The sequence below is a fragment of the Rousettus aegyptiacus genome, unplaced genomic scaffold (assembly GCF_014176215.1).
Source record: "Rousettus aegyptiacus isolate mRouAeg1 unplaced genomic scaffold, mRouAeg1.p scaffold_m13_p_13, whole genome shotgun sequence".
NCBI classification, from domain to species: domain Eukaryota; kingdom Metazoa; phylum Chordata; class Mammalia; order Chiroptera; family Pteropodidae; genus Rousettus; species Rousettus aegyptiacus.
The window spans coordinates 49,210,731-49,216,730 of NW_023416288.1; the positions used below are offsets into that span (position 1 = coordinate 49,210,731).

The window sequence follows — 6,000 nt, forward strand, 5'->3', positions numbered from 1 at the left end:
CCCACTCACGGGGCGGGCAGGCCCAGGGCCATGCTCCCCTCACTCTGTGGGGGAGAGGGGCTTCACGGAGCTTCTCTGTGGCCTGGGCCCACCCTGCTGGGTTCCCTGCCCCCAGGGGAGAGGGAGGGCGGAGCCTGTCCTGGAGGCAGCAGGACCTCTGGGGACAAGAGGGTCCTCACCCTCAACGCCCCCCCCACACACTTCCGTGTCCAGCACCCCCTCCCCCAGTGCGGGGGAGCCTGTTGGGCACTGGGGGAGGCCCAGGGTAGCTCCCGCGCCCTGCCCACCGCCCCCGCCGGAATCCTGGACTGACCTGTGTTCAGATGTACGTGGACATGTTTCTTGGAGAGGGGACCTGGCTGATGTCCTCGCCCGTGGTCCGGGCTCCTGGGAACACAGGGGCACTGGACACGTGGACAGGGTTCGTGGAAGTGGGGAACACAAAGATGTCTACACCCAGCAAGGCCCCGGCCGGAAGGGGGGTCAGGGCTGGGGCAGGCCGATCACCAGGGTTCCGACCATCAGATTGAGCTCGGGGTCCAGCTTTCAAACCCCACTCTTTGCCATCCTGGGGCCCCCCTCCCCCACGGCCAGCCCCCCCACCACCACACGTCTTGCTTATGCTTTTCCCAGCAGGTGAAGGGGGGCCCACCTGGGGATGATCCCCTACCTTCCAGGCCAGCCCCTCCCTCAAGGGCCCCCATGGGAAAGCAACTGAACCCTGGAATTAACAAATCATAAGCCGGAATTGAGACGTGCAGACAGGTGGGGCAGTGGAAACTGGACTTGGGGGGCGGGGCAGGGGAAACAGGGCCCCAGAAAGAAAAGCTAAAATCCCAGGCGGTGGCTTCTGCAGCGAGGCTGGTGTGGAGGAGACGAGGACTGTGTCCCAGGGGACTGTGAGGCCTCAACTGTCCCAGTTCCTGGTCCCACCCCGTACCCCCCACTGAGAGGGACATGGGGAAAGGTGAGCCATCGAGGGCCCGGCAAGTCACCCAGGACGACACCCGCCAAGAGCTGGGTGGCAAAGGTGTGGGGCCACAAGAGTCTGCCGTGGGGCCCCCTGAGCAGAGAAATCAGGCCACCGGGCGGCTGTCACCCCTGCCTGGAGGGGAAGGGGCTGCCCCTCTGTCGTTTGTAGATGGGGTCCACTAAGCATGCGCCCTGTACCCTGAACGCCCGCAGCCCACCTCCTTCCCCTGCAACCCAGGGAATGGAGCTCTAGGAGGCCCGGCCCAGTGGGACGTCAGGCCGCCAGGCCCTGCGGCTCCGTCCCTGCAGGAGAGGGCGCAGGCCATGAACTTCTCAACGAACCACCACAGAGCGAACAGCAAAGCAGCTCCAATCTCCAAGCCCAGAACGAATCAACACTGAAATGTTAAGCCAGGAAGTTTGTTTGGGACCAGGCTCTTGTTTTCACTCCTCTGCTAGCGCATTCGGGGGCGGGGCTGTCTGGGAGCTCAGCCCCCACCCTCCCGTCAGCTGGTCAACCTGCCGCTGCCCCTCTGCTCTCTCCCGCAGACTCCCGGCCCCTCGAACCTCCATGCCAGCTCTGGGGAAGGAGGATGCAGGTGCAGCTGGGCCCCGGCTCCTAGGATCTCACACCCCGCTGCCCGCTATGGGTGAGGATGGCGACATCTTTGTGCATTTGTTGAGCACCGACTGTATGCCACACTCTGTGCTAGCAGAATCGAGTAGTCTAATTTTATCTTACTGTGCCCGACGCCAAGATCGCGACAAGCTTGGTATCGCCGCTGCAGAAGAGAATAGCTAGACACGGTCAGTTGGAGCGGCTTGCCCGAGGTCGCGCGGCGGCAAGGTTTAAGCCCGGATCGATTGCTGGGAGCCCTTCGCCCCAGTCACTCTGTCGCACCTCACGTTTGCACGTGCAGGTGCATTTTACAGCAGTTAAACTAACAGCAACCCCGCCCGGGAGCAGCTGAACACTCAGACCATCGTCCCTGTGAGCTGGGAGGCGGGGAAGCTGGGCATCCCGACCCCGGAGGAGCGGGCTTGCGGGGGAAAGGCGGGGCCCACCCTCTCCACTCACTTAGGGTGGGAACTGGACACAAAGTGCACGTGTTAGTCAGCTCGGCTGCTGTAACAAACACGCCCACGGGGTGGGGGTGGGGCTCAGCCAACGGAAACACGGTCCCCGCAGTTTCGGAGGCCAGAACCCCAGTGCCCCCTCCTGGCCTTCCCACTGCGTCTTCACACGGCCTCCAACCCCCCCGGCATGTGTCCTAATCCCGTCCCACAAGGACGCGGGTCATACTGGATCAGGGCCCCCCTTCCTACCTCATTTTAACTCAGTTACCACTGTCAAGATCCCATCCTGTCTCTGAACGCAGTCCCACCCTGAGGTTCCGAGGAGTAGAGTTCAACGTGCGGACGGGGGCGGGGGCGGGGGCGGGGGCGGGGGGCGGGGGGCGGGGGGAGGCGCATCTCAGCCTACGACACGAGCCCGGCAGCCTCTCCGGGCCTCAGCTCGCTGCTCTGGGACGTTCCTGCTGTCGTATCTGTCGCTTCCCCTGTAGACGGCTGCAAACGCCAGGCGGTGCTGTGCGGAGAGTGGCTTTCGGGAGCAAGGGACGCGCTCGCTTGCTGTCGCCCGGCACCGTGGGGGGTCAGGAAGCCGCGTCCATATCGCCCGAGCTCTGGGGCTCGGGTCCGAGCCGACTGCGCCCTGGTCCTCTCTCGATGACTCACGAGGACGTGACCTCGGAACGCCGCTCCGTGCCTCAGTTTCCCCAGCCGTACGGCGAGGATGATAACGGCACCCCCTTTGAGGGGATTAGGGGAGGCCCACTGCCAAAGAAAGCCTTCCCACGGCTCGGACCGGCTCCTGGGTAGCCAGGGGAGGAGCCAGGCCTCAAAGCCCTTCCCAGCGTTCCAGAACTTTCTCCTGGACTTGTCCTCCGGGTCCCAGCACTGACCAATAGCGGCGCCTCATTAACTGGTGATTTAATGCTTCGCCGATAGGCTTGTGCTCCCGGGTAACCGCCCCCTCACCCCAGCCCCCTGTTCCCTAATCTGTCAGCAGATCTGCTTTATGTCTGAAAGAAGAAAAACGAGATTCCCAGCAGAACACTTGTGGGAAGCCTGGTAATTTCTCTGAAGTCAGTCCAGGAGGTCGGAGGACCCAGCGCCAGCGCCTGCTGAAGAAAGTCGCATGCTTCGCATACTTCTGTCCCTGCTCTGTGGTTTGGGACGCTGGGCCCTCTGTCCCCCCCTCCCCTTACACTGACCAGGGTCTGGCACGCAGTGTTTATCAGGCCCAGTCTGACCCTAGGGAAAACATCCCCCCGGAACCCCCCGCAGAAGTCCCCAGGCAGCAGAGGGCTGGCCCGGGAGTGTTCTGTCCCTTGGTCCCCTTCCCGGAGCCTCCCTGCCAGCCCCCTCCAGGGGCGCCTGCTGGCCCCCCCGAGGCCCCGGGCCCCCCACACCCTCCGCTGGAAGCCTCCCGTCTCCGCCTTCCCCGCCCCTCGAGTCCCACATACCTTTGTTCCCCAGGAAACCGCACGGATTTTCAATAAAAACCTGTTGAATGAGAGAATTTTAAAACTCAGCTCCAGAGTTTCAGCGTGGGGAGACGGAAAGGTTCTGGAGGTGACGATGGTGGCGCTCGCACACCCACACGAGGGTGCACGATGCCGACGGCGGTTCAGACGGCAGCCCCTACGTCCTGCGTGTTTGTCCACCGTGAAAACCGAACTCCGGCTCCTCGTTGCTGGCGTGCCGAGGGCTGTCGGGGGCTAATTCGGGTGGAAAGAAAAGACCCTCCCAAACCCCGGAGGACTCTGCAGGCCTTCCCTGCCCTCTCCTCCCCTTACCCGAAGAATCGGTCACCTTCCTGTTGATCTCTGAATGCTGCGCGGTGACCGCTGGGGAAATGCGAATTGCACAGGGAAATGCCCGGCCACAGGGTGGCTCAGGGAACCTAGGTGAGGACCTGGCCGACCTTGACTTCCGTAGTCCCCAGCCCTTGGTCAGCCCCACGACTGTCTGGGAGCAGCCTGGGGGCGCTGGAGAGAGCGACTTGCATTGCGGGGTGTGAGGCCTAGAATATTTCATGGTCTCTTTCTAACCAAGTCCTTGGCCTCCCTGCTGCCCAAGGCTAAGGCTGTTTTGGAGTCAGGCATTGAAAACATCCTGCAGTGTCTGCTGACGCTGTTCTTTGTGGGGGGGGGGGGGAGCTCTGCCTGAGGGGCTAGGTCCCTGGAGAGGCCTGTGGGTTTGGAGAAGGCCTCAATGGATGCTGAGACCAGCCCGTTACTCAGCGCGTGTCGGGGAGCAGGCTGGGCGGCATGCTCCTGGCCCAGGCCTGCCCAGGACCCCCAAGACTAGACACCCTGAGTGGAGGGTTGTTGTTGAGGTGGGGGGGCTGTCCCCGGCTGGGAAGGTCCATGTCCAGCTGGAGGGGGTTTGGCAACGGTGCAGGGCTGCCCAGGTTGGGGCATCAAAGTCAGGGAGCGGGTAGGATGACCAGACCACACCCTCTCTCCACACGCCCTGCCCGTCCCCCAACACCCACAATTTGGGGCTAAGGTGTTCATCTTCTGGGTCCCTTTGCCATAGAAGATTGGGGAAGCTGTCCCTGGGTGCCGGCCACAGGGAGTGGGCAGTGCGTCCACCTCACAGCTGGCCCAGGGCAACCAGAGGGCCGGCCACGGGAATGAGTGCCACCCAGGGCTTCCGGGGGGAGAGCCTTTGCTGAGGCTGGCGGGAGAGGGGCCCTCCAGAGATGGCGGCAGCCCTGCATGCAGACACCTCGTGGAGGGGCAGGAAGGGCTCCCTCTTACTCGAAAAGCAGGATAGGACGGGCATGTGAAGAAACCTTCGAAAATGGTAAGAAAAACCAGTGAGGCCGGCGTGAGGTCGGCATCCGCGCTGTTATCCGGGGGCAGGGTCGTAAATCTGCGCTAGATGGGACTCGCGATTGGGCCGCAGCCAGCAGGAACACGAAGGTTGGCTCCATCACGCCGGCTCCGAAAGATTAAAAGAAACCAGTTTCCCAGGACGAGCTCGGCGGTTCCTGGGACTCCAGCCAGAGAGAAAATTCTTGCACGGGTCCCCAGGACGCACGCTGATTTTCGCGAGCTACATCCTCAACTTATCTATCCCTCCTGCAAAGAGAATAACAAGCTTCCTAGGACTTTTGCTAACAGCACTCCATAGGGCTAGGCCAAGGGCATTACGCCAAGGTAAACCTTCTGAGGGGGAGATTCGAACACCCCTTGTTTACGCAAGAACGCTTAGCTAATTCTCAGCACATCTAACGGGCCTAGTAAAGCAGGCCCCCCCCCCCCCGGCTATGGGTAAACACTAACAACAACAACGCAGATAACATTTATTGAACGATTACTGTGCCCCACCATTTTTACAGATAATGAGGTGGGTATGTTATTCTTTTACAGTGGAAGAAAAAGACTGGAGAGGTTTCCGTATAACCTTGAAGGCCTCCTTCAGTGTGGCTCCATGAGGGAGAAAAATGGGAAAGGGGAAGGCAAAACGACCCCCCTGGAAACTGCAGAGGCCCCTCGGCGGTTTGGGTCAGAGAAGGAGTGGCCAGGATGTTTCCTGGCTGCGGCGGCTCATGCAAGGGCATCCCTGCCTTCAGTCCCATGTGACAGTGCCTGTCAGGAGGGCAGGACGAGTGTGGTGGCTCCTAGTTGACAAGTAATGACACCGAGGCTCCGGAGAGATGAAAGGATTCACTCCTGGTCACAGGTCAGGTGTCCGCTGTGCGGTCCAGCCCTCCTCCCAGGCCTGGGGCTGCCCTTTTTTTGACTCAGAATCTACTTAGAATCAGCTAAAAGCATCAGCTAGAAGGTTCTCCTTCCGGGACCCGCCTTTGGGAACAGCGGCGGCGCATGCGCGGTCCACACGGGGTGGTTCCTGGGGAGCAGGCGCGCTGCCGAAAGAGGGGTGACCGCGCGTGAGCGCTGGGCAGCCGGAGGGTGGGCTGCGGTGAGTGACTCGTCGGACCCAGTACGATGG

The 6,000-nt window shown here is 61.8% G+C and overlaps 1 long non-coding RNA gene across 1 annotated transcript; it reads right to left on the minus strand.

Moving 5' to 3' along the window:
• Positions 1-2,453: 2,453 nt before the first annotated feature.
• LOC118610745 lies at positions 2,454-5,290 on the minus strand. The gene is made up of 3 exons (XR_004954002.1): positions 4,803-5,290; positions 3,501-3,540; positions 2,454-3,155 (listed from the first exon to the last, which is right to left on the minus strand). It is a non-coding gene; the product is annotated as an uncharacterized LOC118610745 (long non-coding RNA).
• Between the last annotated feature and the right edge of the window lie 710 nt (positions 5,291-6,000).